This window comes from Pristiophorus japonicus, chromosome 9 (genome assembly GCF_044704955.1).
Source record: "Pristiophorus japonicus isolate sPriJap1 chromosome 9, sPriJap1.hap1, whole genome shotgun sequence".
NCBI lineage: Eukaryota > Metazoa > Chordata > Chondrichthyes > Pristiophoridae > Pristiophorus > Pristiophorus japonicus.
The window spans coordinates 146,786,704-146,812,482 of NC_091985.1; the positions used below are offsets into that span (position 1 = coordinate 146,786,704).

Below are 25,779 nucleotides of genomic sequence, written 5' to 3' on the forward strand. Positions count from 1 at the left end.
ACAAAAAAAAGGAAGATAAAAGTCCAAACCTTTTAAGCCGTGATGATTTCAGTTGATGAAACAAAGTTAGTTCCTCTTGTGCGATTTCAGAAACTGGTTTGAAAAAAAAAACTGGCAATACTAATTAGGGAATAGACAGAGGAGGTCGACTTAGTCACAGGCTTCGGCATATATGTGATTATTTTGGCAAAGCTAATTGTTAGAATAAGACAAACATACAAATTTGAACACTGGGAAGGCAGAAAGAAAGGCAGACAGACTTGTATTTATATAGCACCTTTCACGATCTCAGGACGTCGCAAAGCGCTTTACAGCCGCTGTGTAGTCCCTGTTGTAATGTAGGAAGCGCGGCAGCTGATTCGGGCACAGCAAGCTCCCACAAAAAGCAATGTGATAATGACCAGATCATCTGTTTCGAAGTGTTGATTGAGGGATAAATATTGGCCAGGACACCGGGGAGAACTCCCCTGCTCTATGAAATAGTGCCATGTGACCTTTTATGTCCATCTAAGAGGGCAGACTGGGCCTCAATGTTAGGTCTCATCCGACAGTGCAGCACTCCGTCAGTACTGGAGTGTCTGCTTAGATTATGTGAGGAGACACAGATCTGAAGATTGGGCGCAAAGATCGTTGCTCCTGACTCCGGCTGCTCCTGAATGTCCAGCCACTAAACCTTAACCACCCTCCCTATCGACTCCCCCTAGCGCCACACTAACCGGAACTTTAACCCGCTGAGCAGCAAACTGCGCAATCGACGATTTTAAACTAATGAGCAAAATCTCTCAATGTGCTGTTCAGCTGAGAGTTTCCCTCTCTCACACGGCAAATTGAAAAATCTCATGGTTTAAATAAATCATTACAAGTACAACAACAACTTGTAATTATAGAGCACCTTTAACATAGTGAAACATCCCAAGGCGCTTCACAGGAGTATTACGCGATTAAAAATTTGACATCGAGCCGCATAAGTAGAAATTAGCACAGGTGACCAAAAGCTTGGTCAAAGAGGTATATTTTAAGGAGCGCCATGAAGGAGGAGAGAGAGGTCGAGAGGCGGAGAGGTTTAGGCAGGGAGTTCCAGAGCTTGGGGCCTAGGCAACAGAAGGCACGGCCACCAATGGTTGAGCGATTATAATCAAGGATGCTCAGGAGGGCAGAATTAAAGGAGCACAGACATCTTGGGGGGGAGGGGGGCGCGGTTGTGGGGCTGGAGGAGATTACAGACAGAGAGGGGCAAGGCCATGGAGGGATTTGAAAATAAGGATGATGTTGTGTATTGTAACATTAGACCACTGAATGTATCTTCACACTGTATACACTATACCTGTACCACAAGAGGGTGCTACTGGTGGAGACCTAAGGGTCACCTGCACACTGCAGGTAACCAAGTATAAAAGAGAGCTCACCTCACTGTATCCTCACTCAGGGAGCTACAATAAATGGACTAAGGTCACAAGAGTTCAAGTACAATACCTTACCTCATGGAGTCATTACTAAGGTGCTTGCATATATAACAGATGAGAATTTTGAAATTGAGGCATTGTTTAACTGGAAGCCAATTTAGGTCAGCAAGCACAGGGGTGATGGGTGAGCGGGATTTGGTGCGGGTTAGGACACGGACAGCCGAGTTTTGGATCACCTCTAGTTTACGTAGGATAGAATGTGGGAGGCCAGCTGGGGCGCATTGGAATAGTCCAGTCTAGAGGTAACAAAGGCATGGATGAGGGCTTCCGCAGTGGATGAGCTGAGACAGAGACGGAGACGGGCGATGTTACGGAAGTGAAAATAGGCGGTCTTAGTTATGCTACGGATATATGGTCGAAAGCTCATTTCAAAGTCAAATATGACAGCAAGTACATAAAAAGACTAGAATTAACCAAGAAATGATTTAGTTCAAAACAACAACAACAACCTGCATTTATATAGCGCCTTTAATGTAGTAAACGTAGAGAGGTGGAGAGGTTTAGGCAGGAAGTTCCAGAGCTTAGGGCCGAGGCAACAGAAGGCACAGTCACCAATGGTTGAGCGATTATAATCAGGGATGCTCAAAGAGGACACACTTGAACTAACTAACTAAGAAATTAATTAATGCAATACACATTGTTGTGTATCTGTAAAGCATGCACTCCCATATTCCGCCACCAGGGAGCGCATCCACTGAAGTCCCAAGGGATCCCAGCATCCCTTGGGAGCACTGTATATAAGCCGGCCCCTAAGGCCTGTTCCTCACTCTGGAGTGTCTTAATAAAAACTGAGGTCACTGTTACTTTAACCTTCCTGTGTGCAGTCTCATCTGTGTTAGGAACACAATAACTGGCGACGAGTATACGAATCCAACGCAAAGATGCAGCAAACTGTGCACATCCTGGAGAAGTTCTCGGAGGGTAAGGACTGGGAAGCCTATGTCGAACGGCTAGACCAGTACTTTGTAGCCAACGAGCTGGACGGAGAAAGAAGCGCTGCAAAAAGGAGAGCGGTCCTCCTCACGGTCTGTGGGGCAGCGACAACACAGTCTCATGAAGAATCTTCTGGCTCCGGTGAACATAAGAACATAAAAATTAGGAACAGGAGTAGGCCATCTAGCCCCTCGAGCCTGCTCCACTATTCAATAAGATCATGGCTGATCTGGTCGTGGACTCAGCTCCACTTACCCGCCCTCTCCCCGTAACCCTTAATTCCCTTATTGCTTAAAAATCTATCTATCTTTGACTTGAAAACATTCAATGAGCCAGCCTCAACTGCTTCCTTGGGCAGAGAATTCCACAGATTCACAACCCTCTGGGAGAAGAAATTCTTTCTCAACTCGGTTTTAAATTGGCTCCTCTGTATTTTGAGGCTGTGCCCCCTAGTTCTAGTCTCCCACACCAATGGAAACAACCTCTCTGCCTCTATCTTGTCTATCCCTTTCATGATTTTAAATGTTTCTATAAGATCACCCCTCATCCTTCTGAACTCCAAGGAGTAAAGACCCAGTCTACTCAATCTATCATCATAAGTTAACCCCCTCATTTCTCGAATCAGCCGAGTGAATCGTCTCTGTACCCCTTCCAAAGCTAGTATAGCCTTCCTTAAGTAAGGTGACCAAAACTGCACGCAGTACTCTAGGTGCGGCCTTACCAATACCTTATACAGTTGCAGCAACACCTCCCTGCTTTTGTACTCCATCCCTCTCGCAATGAAGGCCAACATTCCATTTGCCTTCCTGATTACCTGCTGCACCTGCAAACTAACCTTTTGGGATTCATGCACAAGGACCCCCAGGTCCCTCTGCACCACAGCATGTTGTAATTTCTCCCCATTCAAATAATATTCCCTTTTACTGTTTTTTTTTCCCAAGGTGGATGACCTCACACTTTCCGACATTGTATTCCATCTGCCCATTCGCTTAACCTATCCAAATCTCCTTGTAGCCTCTCTGAGTCCTCTACACAACCCGCTTTCCCACTAATCTTAGTGTCATCTGCAAATTTTGTTGCACTACACTCTGTCCCCTCCTCTAGGTCATCTATGTATATTGTAAACAGTTGTGGTCCCAGCACTGATCCCTGTGGCACACCACTAACCACTGATTTCCAACCGGAAAAGGACCCATTTATCCCGACTCTCTGCTTTCTGTTCGCCAGCCAATTCTCTATCCATGCTAATACATTTCCTCTGACTCTGCGTACCTTTATCTTCTGCAGTAACCTTTTGTGTGGCACCTTATCGAATGCCTTTTGGAAATCTAAATACACCACATCCATCGGTACACCTCTATCCACCATGCTCGTTATATCTTCAAAGAATTCCAGTAAGTTAGTTAAACATGATTTCCCTTTCATGAATCCATGCTGCGTCTGCTTGATTGCACTATTCCTATCCAGATGTCCCGCTATTTCTTCCTTAATGATAGCTTCAAGCATTTTCCCCACTACAGGTGTTAAACTAACCGGCCTATAGTTACCTGCCTTTTGCCTGCCCCCTTTTTTAAACAGAGGCGTTACATTAGCTGCTCTCCAATCCGCTGGTACCTCCCCAGAGTCCAGAGAATTTTGGTAGATTATAACAAATGCATCTGCTATAACTTCCGCCATCTCTTTTAATACCCTGGGATGCATTTCATCAGGACCAGGGGACTTGTCTACCTTCAATCCCATTAGTCTGTCCAGCACTACCTCCCTAGTGATAGTGATCATCTCAAGGTCCTCCCTTCCCACATTCCTGTGACCAGCAATTTGTGGCATGGTTTTTGTGTCTTCCACTGTGAAGACGGAAGCAAAATAATTGTTTAAGGTCTCAGCCATTTCCACATTTTCCATTGTTAAATCCCCCTTTTCATCTTCTAAGGGACCAACATTTACTTTAGTCACTCTTTTCCGTTTTATATATCTGTAAAAGCTTTTACTATCTGTTTTTATGTTTTGCGCAAGTTTACCTTCGTAATCTATCTTCCCTTTCTTTATTGCTTTTTTAGTCATTCTTTGCTGTTGCTTAAAATCTTCCCAATCCTCTAATTTCCCACTAACCTTGGCCACCTTATACGCATTGGTCTTTGATTTGATACTTTCCTTTATTTCCTTGGTTATCCATGGCTAGTTATCTCTTCTCTTGCCGCCCTTCTTTTTCACTGGAATATATTTTTGTTGCGCATTATGAAAGAGCTCCTTAAAAGTCCTCCACTGTTCCTCAATTGTGCCACCGTTTAGTCCTTGTTTCCAGTCTACTTTAGCCAACTCTGCCCTCATCCCACTGTAGTCCCTTTTGTTTAAGCATAGTACTCTCGTTTCTGACACAACTTCTTCATCCTCAATCTGTATTACAAATTCAACCATATTGTGATCACTCATTCCGAGAGGATCTTTTACGAGGAGATCGTTTATTTTTCCTGTCTCGTTACACAGGACCAGATCCAAAATGGCTTGCTCCCTTGTAGGCTCTGTTACATACTGTTCTAAGAAACAATCCCGTATGCATTCTATGAATTCCTCCTCCAGGCTACCCCCTGCGACTTGATTTGACCAATCGATATGTAGGTTAAAATCCCCCATGACTACTGCCGTTCCTTTTTCACATACCTCCATTATTCCCTTGATTATTGCCCGCCCCACCATGAAGTTATTATTTGGGGGCCTATAAACTACGCCGACCAGTGACTTTTTCCCCTTACTATCTCTAATCTCCACCCACAATGATTCAACATTTTGTTCACTGGAGGCAATATCATCCCTCACAACTGCCCTGATATCATCCCTTATTAACAGAGCTACCCCACCTCCCTTCCCTTCCTGCCTATACCCCTGTACGTTTAATTCCCAGTCCTGGCCACCTTGCAACCATGTCTCTGTAATGGCCACCAAATCATACCCATTTGTAATGATTTGTGCCGTCAACTCATTTACTTTATTTCTAATGCTGCAAAAACCCACAGATAAGTCGTATGAGGAGCCGTGTACACTGGTTCGGGAGCATCTTAACCCGAGGGAGAGCGTGCTGATGGCGAGGTATCGGTTCCACACGTGCCAGCAATCTGAAGGTCAGGAGGTGACGAGCTACATCGCCGAGCTAAGACGACTTGCAGGACAATGTGAGTTTGATGGCTACCTGGAGCAGATGCTCAGAGACTTTTTTGTACTGGGCATTGGCCACGAGACCATCCTACGAAAACTTTTGACTGTAGAGACACCGACCCTCAGTAAGGCCATTGCGATAGCACAGGCGTTTATGTCCACCAGTGATAACACCAAACAAATCTCTCAGCACACAAGTGCTAGCAATGTTCATAAAATAACTGGAACTGTGTTTGCGAGCAAAATGTACAGGGCAGAAACCACGAGTCTGCAACTGCCAGCAGGCCTCAGGTGACCCAGATGACTCAGAGTCTGCAACAAAGGATGAATGCAAGGCAATTCACACCTTGTTGGCATTGTGGAGGCTTCCATTCAGCCTATTCATGCCACTTCAAAGGGTATGTTTGCAAGAGCTGTGGAACAATGGGGCACCTCCAACGAGCTTGCAGACGAGCTGCAAGCTATGCAAAACCTGCTAACCACCACATGGCAGAGGAAGATCGGTCCATGGTAGATCAAAGCAATTTAGAGCTTCATAGAGAGGAGGCAGATGCTTAAGTACACGGGTGCACACATTTTCGACGAAATGTCCACCTATAATGCTAAATGTAAAATTGAATGGCTTACCCGTAGCCATGGAACTGGACACTGGCGCTAGCCAATCCATCATGAGTAAAAAAATGTTTGAGAGGCTGTGGTGCAACAAGGCACTTAGACCAGCCCTGAGCCCCATCCACACGAAACTGAGAACGTACACCAAAGAGCTCATCACTGTCCTGGGCAGCGCCATGGGCAAGGTCACCTACGAGGGCACGGTGCACGAACTGCCACTCTGGATTGTCCCGGGCGATGGCCCCACACTGCTTGGAAGGAGCTGGCTGGGCAAAATCCGCTGGAATTGGGATGACATCTGAGCGCTATCACATGTCGATGAGGCCTCATGTACCCAGGTTCTTAACAAATTTCCTTCCTTTTTGAGCCATGCATTGGAAACTTTTCTGGGGCGAAGGTGCGGATCCACTTGGTCCCAGAGGCACGACCCATTCACCACAAGGCGCGAGCGGTATCTCACATGATGAGGGAGAGAGTGGAAATCGAGCTGGACAGGCTGCAACGCGAGGGCATTATCTCCCCAGTGGAATTCAGCGAGTGGGCCAGCCTGATTGTTCTAGTACTCAAAAGTGATGGCACGGTCAGGATTTGCGGCGATTATAAAGTAACTATTAATCGTTTCTCGCTACAGGACCAATACCCGCTACCTAAGGCAGACGACATATTTGCGACGCTGGCAGAAGGCAAGACGTTCACCAAGCTCGACCTAACTTCGGCCTACATGACGCAGGAGCTGGAGGAGTCTTCGAAGGGCCTCACCTGCATCAACACGCACAAGGGACTGTTCATCGACAACAGATGCCTGTTTGGAATTCGGTCGGCTGCAGCGATCTTCCAGACAAACATGGAGAGCCTACTCAAGTCGGTACCAGGCACGGTGGTCTTTCAGGATGACATATTGGTCATGGGTCGGGACACCGCCGAGCACCGACAAAACCTGGAGGAGGTCCTCCAGCGACTGGATCGCGTAGAGCTGTGGCTGAAGAGGTCGAAATGCGTCTTCATGGCAACAGAAGTGGAGGTTTGGGGAGAAAGATCGCGGCGGACAAAACATTCAGCCCACAGACGCCAAGACAGAGGCTATCAGCAACGCGCCCAGGCCACAGAACATCACATAGCTGCGGTCTTTCCTGGGACTCCTCAACTATTTTGGTAACTTCCTACCGGTGTTACGCACCCTCTTAGAGCCCCTACATGTGTTATTGCGTAAAGGTGAGAACTGGGTATGGGGAAAAAAACAAGTAATTGCTTTTGAGAAAGCCAGAAACATTTTATGCTCCAACAAGCTGCTTGTATTCAATAACCCGTGTAAAAGACTTGTGTTAGCATGTGATGCATCGTCGTACAGAGTCGGGTGTGTATTACAACAAGCTAACGTTGCGGGGAAGTTGCAACCTGTCGCCTCTGCCTCCAGGAGCTTGTCTAAGGCCGAGAGGGCCTACAGCATGATTGAGAAAGAGGCATTAGCGTGTGTGTTCGGGGTAAAGAAAATTTGAGCTGGAAACCGATCACAAACCCCTCATATCCCTGTTCGCTGAAAACAAGGGGATAAATACTAATGCCTCAGTCCGCATACAAAGGTGGGCACTCACGCTATCAGCGTATAACTATACCATCCGCCACAGGCCAGGCACCAAGAACTGTGCGGATGCTCTCAGTCGGCTACCATGGGGGGTGGAAATGGCGCAGCCTGCAAACTTGTTGATGGTGGCACAGCCCGCAGACTTGTTGATGGTCATGGAAGCGTTTGAAAATGACAAATCACCTGTCATGGCCCGCACGATTAGGACTAGGACCAGCCAAGATCCTCTGCTGTCCCGAGTAAAAAACTGCGTACTGCATGGGAGCTGGGCCAGCATCCCCGTTGAAATGCAAGAGCTAATCAAGCCGTTCCAGCGGCGAAAGGACGAGCTGTCCATTCAGGCAGACTGCCTGTTATGGGGAAACTGCGTAGTGCTACCCAAAAAGGGCAGGGAGACGTTCATCTCGGATCTCCACAGCATACACCCGGATATAGTAATGATGAAAGCGATGGCCAGATCCTACGTGTGGTGGCCCGGTATCGACTCTGACTTAGAGTCCTGTGTACGGCAATGCAGCGTGTGTGCTCAGTTGAGCAACGCACCCAGAGAGGCACCACTAAGCTTGTGGTCCTGGCCCTCCAGACCATGGTCGAGGATCCATGTCGACTATGCAAGCCCGTTTCTAGGTAAAATGTTCCTGGTGGTGGTGGATGCTTTTTCAAAATGGATTGAATGTGAAATAATGTCGGGAAGCACCGCCACCGCCACCATTGAAAGCCTGAGGGCCATGTTTGCCACCCACGGTCTGACTGACAACGGGCCATGTTTCACCAGTGCCGAATTTAAAGAATTCATGACCCGCAATGGGATCAAACATGTCACCTCGGCCCCGTTTAAACCAGCCTCCAATGGGCAGGCAGAGCGAGCAGTACAAACCATCAAACAGAGTCTTAAACGAGTCACAGAAGGCTCACTCCAAACCCGCCTGTCCCGAGTACTGTTCAAATACCGCACGAGACCCCACTCGCTCACAGGGGTGCCCCCGGCTGAGCTACTCATGAAAAGGACACTTAAAATCAGACTTTCGCTGGTCCACCCCAACCTGCATGATCAGGTAGAGAGCAGGCGGCAGCAACAAAATGTGAACAATGGTCGCGCCACTGTGTCACGGGAAATTGATCTGAGTGACCCTGTGTATGTGCTAAACTATGGACATGGTCCCAAATGGATCGCGGGCACGGTGATAGCTAAAGAAGGGAGTAGAGTATTTGTAGTCAAACTAGACAATGGACAAATTTGCAGAAAGCACCTGGACCAAACGAGGCTGCGGTTCACAGACTGCCCTGAACAACCTACAGCAGACACCATCTTTTTCGAGCCCACAACACACATCCAAAGGATCAACGACACCACCCCGGACCAGGAAATTGCCCAACAGCCCAGCAAGGCTAGGCTCACCCAGCAGCCCTGCAGGGCCAACAACACGCCAGCCCAGCGAGGGCACAGCCAACACACCAGAACAGACATTTGTACCGAGGCGGTCCACCAGGGAAAGAAAGGCTCCCGACCGCCTCACCTTGTAAATAGTTTTCACTTTGACTTTGCAGGGGAGTGATGTTGTGTATCTGTAAAGCATGCACTCCCATATTCCGCCACCAGGGAGCTCATCCCCTGAAGTCCCAAGAGATCCCAGCATCCTTTGGGAACACTGTATATAAGCCGGCCCCTAAGGCCTGTTCCTCACTCTGAAGTGTCTTAATAAAGACTGAGGTCACTGTTACTTTAACCTCCCTGTGTGCAGTCTCATCTGTGTTAGGAACATAAACGGGTGATGTAACAATTTGTTAAATTTGAATTGTAGTTCAATCTTTGCATCTCATTTCAAAACGCAATTAAACTAGAAATTCTCGCCCTTTTTTGAGCACAGTTTTGATGCTGTTTGTAAAGGAAAAGGAGGAATAGATTCCACCAAGTTCCAGCCAAATTTTGGCCTGGATACGGAATTCTGGCGGGAGGCATGGAAACAGGAGGTGGCAATATTCCCGCTAAGCTGTGCGGCGTCTAGAGGTGTGCACAGGCTGTTCATCGGCTTTCTAATGCACATGTGCGAAATTTGAATGGGCCACACAGCCCGTTCACGGGACTGCACACCCAAAAAACAAATTAGGGAAAACATTGGGTGTAGGCCACTCAGCCCCCCTGTTCCGTCATTCAATTCGATCATGGCTGATCCATACCTCAACTCCATTTGCCCGAGTTTGCTCCATATCCCTTGATACCCTTACCCAACAAAAATCCATCTATCTCAGTCTTGAAAGCTCCAATTGATACCCAGCATCAGACTGCACTACCCTTTGTGTGAGAGTACTTTGCGATTTCCCTCTTGAATGGCCTTGCTCTAATCTTGTTCTGAACTCTCCCACCAGGGGAGATAGTTTCTCCGTGTCTAGCCTATCGAATCCCTTCATCGTTTAAACAGCTCACTTAGATCACACCTCAGCTTGATGTACAATGGTCATATGTAGGATCCACAATGCCATATTCAAGAGAGATCGACTGCCATTAGGAGAGTGGGAAAACAGCTAAGGAACAGTTCAGTACAAAAATCTGTCTCTGTGGAATCTTAAGCCAGACTGGCCCACACACCTCCGATGGAGTGATGAGATGCCCCTTTGCGGCAGGTGCAGGTACCCACACCAGTATGTAACTGCCCCCCATCTCCACCATTTGGGATGAGGTCATTGGCTAGGAGGCTTCCCCTGCCTTCAGAATCCTCATTCCAGCTGGACCCCCTCCCTCTGGCCCCTTACCCTCTCCCAATCTTTTTATTGAGAACTGCGGGCGTGAGGTGAGCTGTCTCAGTTTCTCGACTCCCCTCACTCACTCTAATCTATCTCCCTCTGAATTAGGGTTGCCAACACTCTAGGGCTGCCTTGGAGCTTGCAGGAGTTAAAGAGTAATCTCTGGGACATTGTTGTGAGCAACACCCCGGAGAAAAATTATAGAGGGTATTCAAAAATTCTTTCAAAAAAAATTCTTTGTACGCTTTTGTTTATTAGTTACAAAAATTTTGGACATGGGGGAAAAAAGGCTGTTTGACTGACAGTCCGGAATCATCCAATAGGGTAATGAGGAATCTATTGGCTTTTCAATTGGCGTGGGAAGGTGGCGGTTTGCTAATACAGACAGGTTGAGCGACCAATAGCAGGAGTGTGGGGGCGGGGTGGCAGGAAGCAGGTGGTCATGTGTTGACATCTCCAGGAATATGTCCAACCCGACTCTGAACATGCCTGTTCACCTCCAACATTTTCCAGTTCTGATGAAAGATCATCGACCTGCAATGTTAACGCTGTTTCTCTCTCCACAGATGCTGCCTGACCTGCCGAGTGTTTCCAGCATTTTCTGTTTTTATCGGAGACCAGGTCACTGCTCGGGCAGGCAAACAGATGTCCCGCCCCTGCTTCACTCTTGCAGCTGCTGACCCGGAAGTTCTAGGCCGCAGAAGCAAGAGCTTTGCTTCCAATTCCAGAAATCTAGAAAATAGTCTTTCAAAATCCAGAATTGCCTGCTGGAGTCAATTAACTTTTAAGAAATTGCCTAACGTTTCGACAGTTTGCTGCTCCCCGGAGTTGGATTAAGGTGATTGGCTGCTCCTTGAATAGGTACGTGGCAATTAAACCACCGGAAAGGCTCAAACTGAAGGTTATTGCAGCTGAGTCCCTGATTGGCCAGATTTAAGCCACTAAGAGCTAACGAAATCCCTAAGAACACACTCTCCCAATGGAAATCTGAATTACAATAATTAGAATTATCAGTTGCTATTAAAATTCTTTTTAAATGGAGAAATTAACACCCCTGGTTTTAAAGGTGGAACACACACCTCACCAAAACCACCAAAAACAGATTATCTGGTCATTTAGCTAATTGCTGCTTGTGGAATCTTGCTGTGTACAAATTGGCTGCCTGGTTTGCCTACATTACAACAGTGACCACACTTCAAAAGTACCTCATTGGCTCCTGAGGATGTGAATGGGGCTATCTATAGTCAGGCAACAGTGTCAAGAATGCAGCACATTTCAGGTGATATAGTTGGTTTGACATCAAGGAGCTGGTTTCCAAATTAGCCCAATGATTAGAATTGTAAGTCCCCTGTTTCACTGTCTCTGTCTCTCTCTGTCGTTCTCTCTTCCTGTCCCTTTCTTTCTCACTCTCAGTCTCTCTCTCTCGCTCTCTCTCTCTGTTCGCTACATAAAATGACTTTGGTAAATTTTCAATCCAGTTCCTAATAATTGCTTATCCACAGAGCATCAGTGCCAACAATCCAGCTTAACTTCAATTGAGAACCAATTTCTACCCCACGAGATCTCTAACATTTTCAGCAAACACAGTCTGAAGTGTGGACTGCTGTGAGTGACTGCGGGTGGAATGCGACACGCAAACCTCGCACTCTGCCATGTTGCATTTAGCAGTGGGGGCATCTATTGTGCCCATCCACAAAGGCGTGTGAGCAACTCCTGCAATATTTGGGGCTATTTTGATTGAATATTTATAGTGAGTAAAAATTAAATTAAAGACAGAGAAACTGCAAAGAGCTATCTTGAAGAACAAACACATTTCTAAATCACTCCCTGGGCTAAGACTCAATAAAGGAGAGTTTTCATAGAGTGATAGAAATTACAGCGCAGGAGCAGGCCTTTCAACCCCCGGTGCTGACACTCTCTCCTGTAACCCCAGCCCTCCTAGATCATTTTATATTCCTCCATTTCAGATATTTATCCCATTCCCTTTAAATGATGTTCGAGTCTCTACCTCAATAGCCACGTGGTGAAGCATCCCACGATCTAATAGTCCCCAGATCAATAACCTTCCTTCTAACTTTCCCCTTGGTTTTTCCAGTGAGAATGCTTGATCTCCATTCCCGAGTTCCCCATTCTCCCACCAATGGAAACAATTTACTCACAGTAAGGTGCCCAGATTTCATTCACTTCTTTACTGGCTGCTCCTTTCTCAGTGCTGCTCCCACTCAGCACGTTGCTGCTGCTCCCAGCTCTGCAGGAAATGCTGGTCTCCACACCCACCCCACCCTCTCCGTCTCCCTTTCTTCCCCACCCCCAAACGCCAATCCCCCAGACCCCCATTCCCCAGGCACCCTCTCTCCCCTGACTCCAATTCATTCATCTCCTTCTCTCCTTGAGCACCCATCCTCCGACCCCAAGTCCCCGGTCTCCCTCTCCTTCAACACCCAGTCTGCTGTCATTCTCTTTCCCTGCACCCCCCCCACCCCTGCCCTGAGCCCCAATCCTCTGACTCCCCCTAGTCACCAGTGACCCACATCTGCCCGAGCCCCAATCCCTTGTCCCTGTTCACCCTCTTCCTTCCCAACCCTGTGGGTGGGGGTGGGGGAGGGGTGACATCACTGTGATGGAGTTTTCTCTGCAGTGACATCACGGAGTGGGGTGGGGGATGAAAATGTCCGGTGGCACGAAATTTAACTGGTAAATTTCCCCCAAGGCTGCAAGCGATAGCATCCGGGAGATTCATGCCCCATTCCAGGGGACCCCTGAGCAATCCGGGAGATTTGGCAACTCTCAGGGGGTCCCTGGAAGTCAGTCTGTATTACCCGGAAATCTCTGGGACTATGTCATTATATGCAGGGGGAGTCACTATTTTCAAGGGCTCCCAGGAGTGTGTTACTATTCATGGTATGCAGAAAGCCATTTCAGACCATAGAAAATGCAAGAGTCCCAAATTACCGTTCTGTGCTATAAATTCTGTTCAATTTGTCATTACTGGTCATGCTCAGAAATGGGCTCCATGTTCCCTATGATCAGGAATATATCTTTACTGCCCTATATCAGGTTAAATGTTAGCGTAAACCAGCAACCATAGCCATAAGACCCCTTTTATATACAGGCTGAACCTCCCTTATCCAGAACTCCCCTATCCAGAACCACCCCTCGTCCAGAACCATTCCCAGCCACCAGGTGGCGCATGCGCAGAACTCCGACATGAACAAATTGAAGTCCTTCCTCGCTGCTGACTCCCGCAATCACTGGCCTGACCCCGTGATAAACCGCGCCCACCGCCCCACGATCTCTCTGCCGCACTTCCAGCTCCAAGCCAGCCAGCCCCGATATCCCCTTGCTCAGTACCTGTACCATCCAATTTAACGTGACCACCCCTCGTCCAGAAAAATCCCTTATCCAGAACAGGCCAGGTCCCGAGGGTTCCGGATAAGGGAGGTTCAACCTGTACTAGATATTGTGATCTCACATTGCTTCACATGCATTTCGCCTATCTTCCAGAAGGCGGACTACTGAGCACTCCAAGAGATGAAAACAACTGTAAACCAACCAACTGGTTTATTTTACACAAAATTGAAGACTGAGCAGAATGTTGAATTCACAGCAAAATTTACCTAATTCTTATCAAAAATAATAAAACTTTGCCCTTGATAAGGGCCTACCTGCAATTTAGTAGTCAGTATCGCTGCAGTGACTAATGTTCACTTAAATAGGGAGTTCCCTCCTTCATCAATTGTTTCAAACTCAAACTTATTGCAAACATACTTCACCCCGAGAGGGACAAAAGTTTAAACTCTGCCCCTTCCTCAGCTCTCTGTCAAGGATCGGCTTGTTCAGCTGTGAGATCACAACTACTTCCTCGCAGTTCACGTAGCACTATGGAATCTATACTGCCCGTCTTCCTAGGACCTTTGCTATGTCCAATGGATGGGGGCCATTCTAGGAGCATAGGAACAGGAGGAGGCCATTCAGCCCCTCGAGCCTATTCCGCCATTCAATTAGGTCATGGCTGATCTGCACCTCAACCCCATTTACCCACCTTTGCTCCGTATTCCTCGAACCCTTACCTCGCAAAACCCTGTCGAGAGGTGAATTGGAGTTTTCATTAGTGGTATGTTTTAACATTCTTACATTACAGATGCATATTTCTCTAGCTAGCACTGGAGAACCTCACTGTCTCAAACTAATCCTGGCTCATTGATAGCACTCTCACCACTGAGTCAGTGGGTTGTGGCTTCAAGCCCCACTCCAAAACCTTGAGCACATAATCCAGGCTGACAATCACAGTGCGGTACTGAAGGAGTGCTGCACTATCAGAGGTGCCATCTTATGGAGAGCCATTAAATCAAGGCCCCACCTGCCCTCTCGGGTGAGTATAAAAGATCCCACAGCACTGTTTGAAGTAGAGCAGCGAAGTTCCTCCCAGTGTCCTGGCCAACATTTATCCCTCAACCAACCTCAATAAAAACAGTTTATCTGGTCATTTAGTTCACTGCTGTTTATGGAATCTTGCTGTGAACAAATTGGCTGCCGTGTTTCCTACATGACAACAGTGACTACACTTCAAAATTAAGTCAATGGCTGTAAAGCGATTTGGGATGTCCTTAGATTGTGAAAGGCGCTATAGAAATGCAAATCTTTCTTTTAGTGCATGAGAAAGACAGTTCTGTTAATTACTTCATCTGGTAATCAGTTAGTGGGCCTAATCAATGTCTCAGCTAGCTGGTACTTCGCTACAAGTTAACCTCTTTTGGGGTGAATTTAACTCTACAACAGTATCATATTACAAATTAACTCAATTTGATACAGAAGAACATAAAAAGTAGGAGCAGGAGTAGGCCATACGGCCCCTCAAGCCTACTCCTCCATTTAATACGATCATGGCTGATCCGATCATGGACTCAGGTCCACTTCCCTGCCCGCTCCCCATAACTCCTTATCCCTTATCAGTTAAGAAACTGTCTATTTCTGTCTTAAATTTATTGAATGACCCAGCTTCCACAGCTCTCTGAGGCAGCGAATTCCATAGATTTACCACCCTCTGAGAGAAGAAATTCCTCCTCATCTCAGTTTTAAATGGCGACCACTTATTCTAAGATTATGCCCCCTAATTCTAGTCACCCCTATCAGTGGAAGCATCCACCTTGTCGAGCCCCCTCATAATCTTATACGTTTCAATAAGATCACCTCTCATTCTTCTGAATTCCAATGAGTAGAGGCCCAACTACTCAACCTTTCCTCATAAGTCCACTCCCTCATCTCCGGAATCAACCTTCTTTGAATGGCCTCCAAAGCTAGTATATCCTTTCATAAATATGGAAACCAAAACTGTACACAGTATTCCAGTTGTGGCCTCACCAATATCCTGTATAACTGTAGCAAGACTTCCCTGCTTTTATACTCCATCCCCTTTGCAATAAAGGCCAAGATTCCATTGGCCTTTCTGATTATTTGCTGTACCTGCATACTAACCTTTTGTATTTCATGCACAAGTACCCCCAGGTCCCGCTGTACTGCAGCACTTTGCAATTTTTCTCCAATTAAATAATAACTTGCTCTTCAATTTTTTTCTGCCAAAGTGCATAACCTGGATCTCCTGGACTAATTTCGTGTATCTAAAGGGGTCGGTGAGGAATTTTCCAGATTTGGTTCCCCTAATTGGCCAGTTTGTTTTCCACCTCTTCCAGAAGATTATATGGCTCCTGGTGGGTAGGGAGCATCTGTACTGTGATGCATGGGGCACCGTGACTGCCCAGGACAGGCTGAATGGACCAGCTAGACTTTTTGTATGTTTCTTTGTGTCCCTTCTAGACCAAATAGGGAGAATTCTCAAAATGACAATGGGTTTGCTTCTGAAAGTGGCCTAATACTGTGAGCAAAAATAGAACCTGTTGGGAGGGAGACAATATTGCAACAATTCTCTCCTGTCACATAAAATATACTTCAGTATTAATAGGGTGGGCTACTCCATTGCTTACAAATCACACCGTGGCCTTGCCTTTTCCTATCTCTGTAATCTTTTTCAGCCTCACAACCCCACAAGATGAGCCATCCCTTGCTAACTAAGGAAGTAAAGGATGGAATCAATTTGAAAACAAAGGCATGCAATGTTGCAAAGGACAGTGGAAGGCCAGAGGATTGGGACATTTTTAGAAATCAGCAAAGGATGATTAAAAAATTGATAAAGATAGAGACGATGTCATATGAGAGTAAACTAGCAAGAAATAAAAAAATAGACAGCAAGAGCTTCTACAGATATATAAAAAGGAAATGAGTAGCTAAAGTAAACACTGGTCCCTTAAAGGATGGGACTGGAGAATTAATAATGGGAAACAGGGAAATGGCAGAGACTTTGAACAAATATTTTGTATCGGTCTTCATGGTGGAGGACACTAGAAACATCCCAATAATTGATAATCAAGGAGCTATTTGAGGGGGGAACTTAAAACAATCACAGTTTCGTTGCCGAGAGTATGAAGAAACCAAGCGCAGACAGTGGAAGGAGCTTGCGGCAAACCAGACACCCCACCCACCCTTTCCTTCAACCATTGTCTGTCTCACCTGTAACAGAGACTGTAATTCCCGTATTGGACTGTATAGTCACCTGAGAACACATTTTAGTGTGGAAGCAAGTCTTCCTCGATTTCGACGGACTGCCTATGATGATGATGATATCACTAGAGATAAAATACTAGGCAAACTAATGGGACTAAAGGTGGACAAGTCCCCTGGACCTGATGGCCTGCACTCTAGGATCTTAAAAGAAGTGGCTGCAGAGATATTGGTTGTAATCTACCAACATTCCCTGAATTCTGGAGAGAGCCCAGTGGACTGGAAAATCGTAGATGTAACACCTCTATTTAAGAAAGAAGGGAGACAGAAAGCAAGAAACTATAGGCCAGTTAGCCTAACATCTGTCATTGGGAAAATGCTGGAGTCCATCATTAAGGAAGTAGTAGCAGGATATTTAGAAAATCATAATGCAGTCAAACAGAGTCAGCATGGTTTTATGAAAGGGAAATCATGTTTGACAAATCTGCTGGAGTTCTTTGAGGATGTAATGAGCAGAATGGATAAAGGAGAACCAGTTGATGTTGTATATTTGGATTTCCAGAAAGCATTCGATAAGATGCCACATAAAAGGTTACTGCACAAGATAAGAGCTCACGGGGTTGGGGGTAATATATTAGCATGGATAGAAGATTGGATAGCTAACAGAAAACAGAGAGTCGGGATAAGTGGGTCATTTTCAGGTTGGCAAACTGTAACCAGTGGGGTGCCACAGGGATCGGTGCTGGAGCCACAACTATTTACAATTTATATTAATGACTTGGATGAAGGGACTGAGTGTAATGTAGCCAAGTTTGCTGATGATACAAAGATAGGTGGGAAAGCAAGTTGTGAGGATAATGCAAATAATCTACAAAGGGATATAGATAAGCTCAGTGAGTGGGCAAAAATTTGGCAGATGGACTATAATGTGGGAAAATGTGAGGTTATACACTTTGGTAGGAAAAATAAAAAAGCGAATTATTATTTAAATGGGGAGCAATTACAAAATGCTACAGTACAGAGGCATCTGGGGGTTTTTGTGCATGAAACGCAAAAAGTTAACATGCAAGTACAGCAAGTAATCAGGAAGGCGAATGGAATGTTGACCTTTATTGCAAGGGGGATAGAATATAAAGGTAGGGAAGTCCTGTTACAACTGTACAGGGTATTGGTGAGACCACACCTGGAGTACAGTTTTGGTATCCTTATTTAAGGAAGGATATACTTCATTGGAGGCAGTTCAGAGAAAGTTCACGAGGTTGATTCCTGAGATGAAGGGGTTGTCATATGAAGAAAGGTTGGAGCTATAGGCCTTGGTGTTTAGAAGAATGAGAGGTGATCTTAATGGCCCAGAAATTCCGGTCGGCTGCTTCCCGCGGGCGATCGAGGGAAAAACTTTAAGATGTGCACTTACCTGAAGCTGCTGTGGCCACACAAGTTCCCGGTCCTGAGACCTCCACTGACTGAGCATCGCAGCGCGTGCACATCAGGACGTGCACAGGGCTGGAGCTGCAGCCACATGGCTCTGGGCAGCCAATCAGGTAAAGTATATTCTCATTCATAATAATGAGAACTCTAAATTGGAGTTACCATTATTATGAATGAGAACCCCCCCCCCACCGAAACACCCAAAACACTAAAAAAAATAGTAAAAATACACCACATATTTTTATTAATTTAAATTAAAGTTATTTATGTGTTATAAAAAGAAAATATTTTTCCAATTTTTTTTAAAGTTTTTTTAATTATGATTTAAATAAACTTACCGTAGGGGGGAGGGTTTTTAACAATAAAATGTGTTTTTATAATTTTATTTTAAAATGTTTTTGTGTATTTTAAAACTCTTACGTCTGTAAAAGTAGGCTACGCGCCTGTTTTTATCAGGCGCAAGAGTTTTCAGGACATTTGCTGGGCAAGATATGTGTAAATCCCTCAATGTTGCCCTTGCAAATGTCCTGACTGCCGAGATACGGAAGATCTGTCAAGCTCTAGCTGCGCATGCGCATTGTGCGCTGAAAACCGGCTTTTGCGATGCGTTCCTGGGTCCGTACACACTCCGTACGGACCTGGGGAGGCTGGGATTGCTGCCATTTTGAAACATATAAGATTCTGAGGGGCTTGGCAGGGTAGATGCAGAGAGGATGTTTCCCCTCATGGGGGAATCTAGAACTAGGGTCATAGTTTCAGAATAAGGGTCGCCCATTTAAAACAGAAATGAGGAGGAATTTCTTCTCTCAGAGAGTCATGAATCTTTGGAATTCTCTACCCCTGAGAGTTGTGGAGGCTGGGTCTTTGAATATATTTAAGGTGGAGATAGACAGATTTTTGAATGATAAGGGAGTCAATGGTTATAGGAAGTGGGCGGGGAAGTGGAGTTGAGGCCAGGATCAGATCAGCCATGATCTTATTTGAATGGCGCAGCAGGCTCGAGGGGCCAAATGGCCTACTCCTGCTTCTATTTCGTATGTTCTTATGTTCTAAGATGTCTGCGCTCCTCAAATTCTGCCCTCTTGAACATCCCTCATTATCACTGCTCAACCATCGGTGGCCGTGCCTTCAGCTGTTTGGGCCCTAAGCTCTGGAACTCCCTCCCTAAACCTCTCCGCCTCTCTTTCCTCCTTTAAGATGTTCCTTAAAACCTACCTCTTTAACCAAGCTTTTGGTCATCTGCCTTAATTTCTTCTTCTGTGGCTCGGCATCAAATTTATTGTTTTGTCTTGTAACACTGCTGTGAAGCGCCTTGGGATGTTTTACTATGTTAAAGGCGCTATATAAATAAAAGTTATTGTTATGCTCATAATAAAGTAATACAACTGAGTACTGTAGACAATGAGTAAGTGTGACCTTAGCTCCTTTATTCAGACTCCAGAGTGCTGGTACAGCATGGGAGACCTGCTTATATACAGTGCTCCCAAGGGATGCTGGGATCCCGTGGGACTCCAACAGGTAAGCCCTCTGGTGCAGTATTATACAGGTTGCCAGGGGTTGCATACATAACAGTTATTATTATTATTATTGAATCAATTAATAAGCTCCAGATGGACACCATTTAGTAAATCATCATCAACTTTGCACGCTGCATTTCATCCTTCAGTGAGTACTCACCACCCCCAGATCAACATTTAAATGTAAAGTTATTACCAATAACTAACAGATATATTAACCTTCTGAGGTTATTTCCTCAGCCCGGCCTCAGATTTCCCCTGGGTTACTCACATCCACTCAGCACCAGCCATTAGGTCATCCTTGGGTCACTCACATTCATTTGCATATTGGCACTTCACCCATGTGAAGCTTGAACACCTCGGTAATGTGTAAGCTTCCTTTCTCTTTTCTTTTGCCCGTTAGTTGCTGCCCCTTTAGCTCTATCTCATTTCAAAGCCGTGGTCCTATTGTTAAATATAGAATAACTCCACAAGGCTAAGTACGGTGAGCTAGTTCAGGGATGACCTTACTCTAGTTTATTTACTCTCAAAGAGAGGATTCAACATGACTGCCAACATTATATACACGGCTTGCACGTGTCTGCCAGTGACCATTAGGACTCCGACAGTCACGCCCCCTGGTGGCAGGTAAAACCCAGTTAACAGACATAACATTTCCTTTCTCTTTTCTTTTGCCTGTTAGTTGCTGCCCCTTTAGCTCTATCTCATTTCAAAGCCGTGGTCCTCTCTCCTGTACTCAGGGTTGTATTTCATAGAATTTGCAGTAGAGGAACAGGCCATTTGGCGAAACTGCTCTGTGCTGGTGTTTATGCACCACACAAGCCTCATCCTACTCTATTTCATCTCGCCACATTCCCCATATCCTTCTATCCCTTTTTCCCTCATGCACTTATCTACCTGCCTCTTAAACACATCTATGTTATTCGCCTTAAAAACTTCATGTGGCCGCATTCTAACCACTCTCTGAGTTAAGAAGTTTCTCCTGAATTCCCCAGTGGATTTATAAGTGACTGTCTTATATTTATTACCCTTAGTTTTGGACTCCCCAAAAGTGGAAAGAGAGAGCTGGGTTTTCATGGAGTATGCGGGTTACAGGGGGGGGGCACCGACGTGGGAGAACGGGTTTCCCATAGGCACTGCCAATTTTAATGGCAGGGCCTGATTTGCATCTGAAGCATCGATTTCCCGCCCGTAGCCAACCAGATTGAGAGGCTGTCTGGCTGTGGGCGGGTAGGCCTGCGGCACTAGGCCTCACAGAGGAGTGAGGGAGAGATCAGGTGGGGGCCGGGGTGGAAGGGGGGAAGGGAAGGGGATCGCGGCTATCGGCTAAGAGTCGGCGAGAGGTGCGTGGAGAGGCGTCGGGAGTTCGTTGGTGAGGCCTATAAAAGGCGTACTTTTGCAGCTACAGGGAGAAGGCAAAAAAGAAGTAGAAAGAAACAGAAAGGTGACGTCACAGCCAAGGGGTTAAGTGATTGGCTGGTGATTGGTGAGTAGTTTTTCTTTTTTCTCTTCTATAACAGTGAGTAAACTTTAGCATTGTTGTTGCCTATCGAAGGGTTAAGTCATGGCAGGACAGCTCGGTCACGTGTTATGCTCCTCCTGTACCATGTGGGAACTCGGGGACGACTCCAGTGTCCCTGACGACTACATGTGCGGGAAGTGTATCCGACTCCAGCTCCTGACGGACCGCATTGCGGAGTTGGAGCTGAGGGTGGATTCACTCTGGAGCATCCACGATGCTGAGAATGACGTGAGTAGCACGTGAAGCGAGTTGGTCTTATCGCAGGTGAATGGTCCACAGCCAGAATGGAAGACCAGCAGGAAGAGCATTGCAAGGAAGGTAGTGCAGGGGTCCCCTGTGGTCATCCCCCTGCAAAACAGATACACTGCTTTGAGTACTGTTGAGGGGGATGACTCATTAGGGGAGGGCAGCAGCAGCCAAGTTCATGGCACCGTGGCTGGCTCTGTTGCACAGGAGGGCAGGAAAAAGAGTGGGAGAGCGATAGTGATAGGGGATTCAATTGTAAGGGGAATAGATAGGCGTTTCTGCGGCCGCAACCGAGACTCCAGGATGGTATGTTGCCTCCCTGGTGCAAGGGTCAAGGATGTCTCGGAGCGGGTGCAAGACATTCTAAAAAGGGAGGGAGAACAGCCAGTTGTCGTGGTGCACATTGGTACCAACGACATAGGTAAAAAAAGGGATGAGGTCCTACGAAACGAATTTAAGGAGCTAGGAGCTAAATTAAAAAGTAGGACCTCAAAAGTAGTAATCTCGGGATTGCTACCAGTGCCACGTGCTAGTCAGAGTAGGAATCGCAGTATAGCGCAGATGAATACATGGCTTGAGCAGTGGTGCAGCAGGGAGGGATTCAAATTCCTGGGGCATTGGAACCGGTTCTGGGGGAGGTGGGACCAGTACAAACCGGACAGTCTGCACCTGGGCAGGACCGGAACCAATGTCCTAGGGGGAGTGTTTGCTAGTGCTGTTGGGGAGGAGTTAAACTAATATGGCAGGGGGACAGGAACCAATGCAGGGAGACAGAGGGAAACAAAAAGGAGACAAAAGCAAAAGGCAGAAAGATGAGGAAAAGTGGAGGGCAGAGAAACCCAAGGCAAAGAACAAAAAGGGCCACTGTACAGCAAAATTCTAAAAGGACAAAGGGTGTTAAAAAAACAAGCCTGAAGGCTTTGTGTCTTAGTGCAAGGAGTATCCGTAATAAGGTGGATGAATTAACTGTGCAAATAGATGTTAACAAATATGATGTAATTGGGATTACGGAGACGTGGCTCCAGGATGATCAGGGCTGGGAACTCAACATCCAGGGGTATTCAACATTCAGGAAGGATAGAATAAAAGGAAAAGGAGGTGGGGTAGCATTGCTGGTTAAAGAGGAGATTAATGCAATAGTTAGGAAGGACATTAGCTTGGATGATGTGGAATCTATATGGGTAGAGCTGCAGAACACCAAATGGCAAAAAACGTTAGTGGGAGTTGTGTACAGACCTCCAAACAGTAGTAGTGATGTTGGGGAGGGCATAAAACATGAAATTAGGGGTGCATGCAATAAGAGTGCAGCAGTTATAATGGGTGACTTTAATATGCACATAGATTGGGCTAACCAAACTGGAAGCAATACGGTGGAGGAGGATTTCCTGGAGTGCATAAGGGATGGTTTTCTAGACCAATATGTCGAGGAACCAACTAGGGGGGAGGCCATCTTAGACTGTGTGTTGTGTAATGAGAGAGGATTAATTAGCAATCTCATTGTGCGAGGCCCCTTGGGGAAGAGTGACCATAATATGGTGGAATTCTGCATTAGGATGGAGAATGAAACAGTTAATTCAGAGACCATGGTCCAGAACTTAAAGAAGGGTAACTTTGAAGGTATGAGGCGTGAATTGGCTAGGATAGATTGGCGAATGATACTTAAAGGGTTGAATGTGGATGGGCAATGGCAGACATTTAGAGACCGCATGGATGAACTACAACAATTGTACATTCCTGTCTGGCGTAAAAATAAAAAAGGGAAGGTGGCTCAACCGTGGCTATCAAGGGAAATCAGGGATAGTATTAAAGCCAAGGAAGTGGCATACAAATTGGCCAGAAATAGCAGCGAACCTGGAGACTGGGAGAAATTTAGAACTCAGCAGAGGAGGACAAAGGGTTTGATTAGGGCAGGGAAAATGGAGTACGAGAAGAAGCTTGCAGGGAACATTAAGACGGATTGCAAACGTTTCTTTAGATATGTAAAGAGAAAAAGGTTAGTAAAGACAAACGTAGGTCCCCTGCAGTCAGAATCAGGGGAAGTCATAACGGGGAACAAAGAAATGGCGGACCAATTGAACAAGTACTTTGGTTCGGTATTCACTAAGGAGGACACTAACAACCTTTCGGATATAAAAGGGGTCAGAGGGTCTACTAAGGAGGAGGAACTGAGGGAAATCCTTATTAGTCGGGAAATTGTGTTGGGGAAATTGATGGGATTGAAGGCCGATAAATCCCCAGGGCCTGATGGACTGCATCCCAGAGTACTTAAGGAGGTGGCCTTGGAAATAGCGGATGCATTGACAGTCATTTTCCAACATTCCATTGACTCTGGATCAGTTCCTATCGAGTGGAGAGTAGCCAATGTAACCCCACTTTTTAAAAAAGGAGGGAGAGAAAACAGGGAATTTTAGACCAGTCAGCCTGACATCGGTAGTGGGTAAAAAAATATGGAATCAATTATTAAGGATGTCATAGCAGCGCATTTGGAAAGAGGTCACATGATAGGTCCAAGTCAGCATGGATTTGTGAAAGGGAAATCATGCTTGACAAATCTTCTGGAATTTTTTGAGGATGCTTCCAGTAGAGTGGACAAGGGAGAACCAGTTGATGTGGTATATTTGGACTTTCAGAAGGCTTTCGACAAGGTCCCACTCAAGAGATTAATGTGCAAAGTTAAAGCACATGGGATTGGGGGTAGTGTGCTAACATGGATTGAGAACTGGTTGTCAGGCAGAAAGCAAAGAGTAGGAGTAAATGGGTACTTTTCAGAATGGCAGACGGTGACTAGTGGGGTACCGCAAGGTTCTGTGCTGGTGCCCCAGCTGTTTACATTGTACATTAATGATTTGGATGAGGGGATTAAATATAGTATCTCCAAATTTGCAGATGACACTAAGTTGGGTGGCAGTGTGAGCTGTGAGGAGGATGCTATGAGGCTGCAGAGCGACTTGGATAGGTTAGGTGAGTGGGCAAATGCATGGCAGATGAAGTATAATGTGGATAAATGTGAGGTTGTTCACTTTGGTGGTAAAAACAGAGAGACAGACTATTATCTGAATGGTGACAGATTAGGAAAAGGGGAGGTGCAACGAGACCTGGGTGTCATGGTACATCAGTCATTAAAGGTTGGCATGCAGGTACAGCAGGCAGTTAAGAAAGCAAATGGCATGTTGGCCTTTATAGTGAGGGGATTTGAGTACAGGGGCAGGGAGGTGTTGCTACAATTGTACAGGGCCTTGGTGAGGCCACACCTGGAGTATTGTGTACAGTTTTCGTCTCCTAACCTGAGGAAGGACGTTCTTGCTATTGAGGGTGTGCAGCGAAGGTTCACCAGACTGATTCCCAGGATGGCGGGACTGACCTATCAAGAAAGACTGGATCAACTGGGCTTGTATTCACTGGAGTTCAGAAGAATGAGAGGGGGCCTCATCGAAACGTTTAAAATTCTGATGGGTTTGGACAGGTTAGATGCAGGAAGAATGTTCCCAATGTTGGGGAAGTCCAGAACCAGGGGTCACAGTCTAAGGATAAGGGGTAAGCCATTTAGGACCGAGATGAGGAGAAACTTCTTCACCCAGAGAGTGGTGAACCTGTGGAATTCCCTACCACAGAAAGTTGTTGAGGCCAATTCACTAAATATATTCAAAAAGGAGTTAGATGTAGTCCTTACTACTAGGGGGATCAAGGGGTATGGCGAGAAGGCAGGAATGGGGTACTGAAGTTGCATGTTCAGCCATGAACTCATTGAATGGCGGTGCAGGCTAGAAGGGCCGAATGGCCTACTCCTGCATCTATTTTCTATCGCGGGCCCGGTGAGGGGTCGGGGGAAGATGAAAGGAAACATCACATTGGGGCCAGCCACTGGAGAATCGTGTCCGGCCTCATGATCATCGCGGGGGCAGTCATGGGAAGGTGATTGGAGGTCTCCCATGGCGGGGGGTGGGTTAGGCAGGGACCCTGGATCCAGGGTGGGTGTAAAGCCGGGATGTAGCAGCCCCCACCTTGCCATAACTGCCGGGTTTCACGAAT

The 25,779-nt window shown here is 46.3% G+C and overlaps 1 protein-coding gene across 6 annotated transcripts in view; it reads right to left on the bottom strand.

Moving 5' to 3' along the window:
* The window catches only part of esr1 (estrogen receptor 1), a 408,574-nt gene that overhangs the window by 201,702 nt on the left and 181,093 nt on the right, over positions 1 to 25,779 (bottom strand). The window lies entirely within an intron of this gene.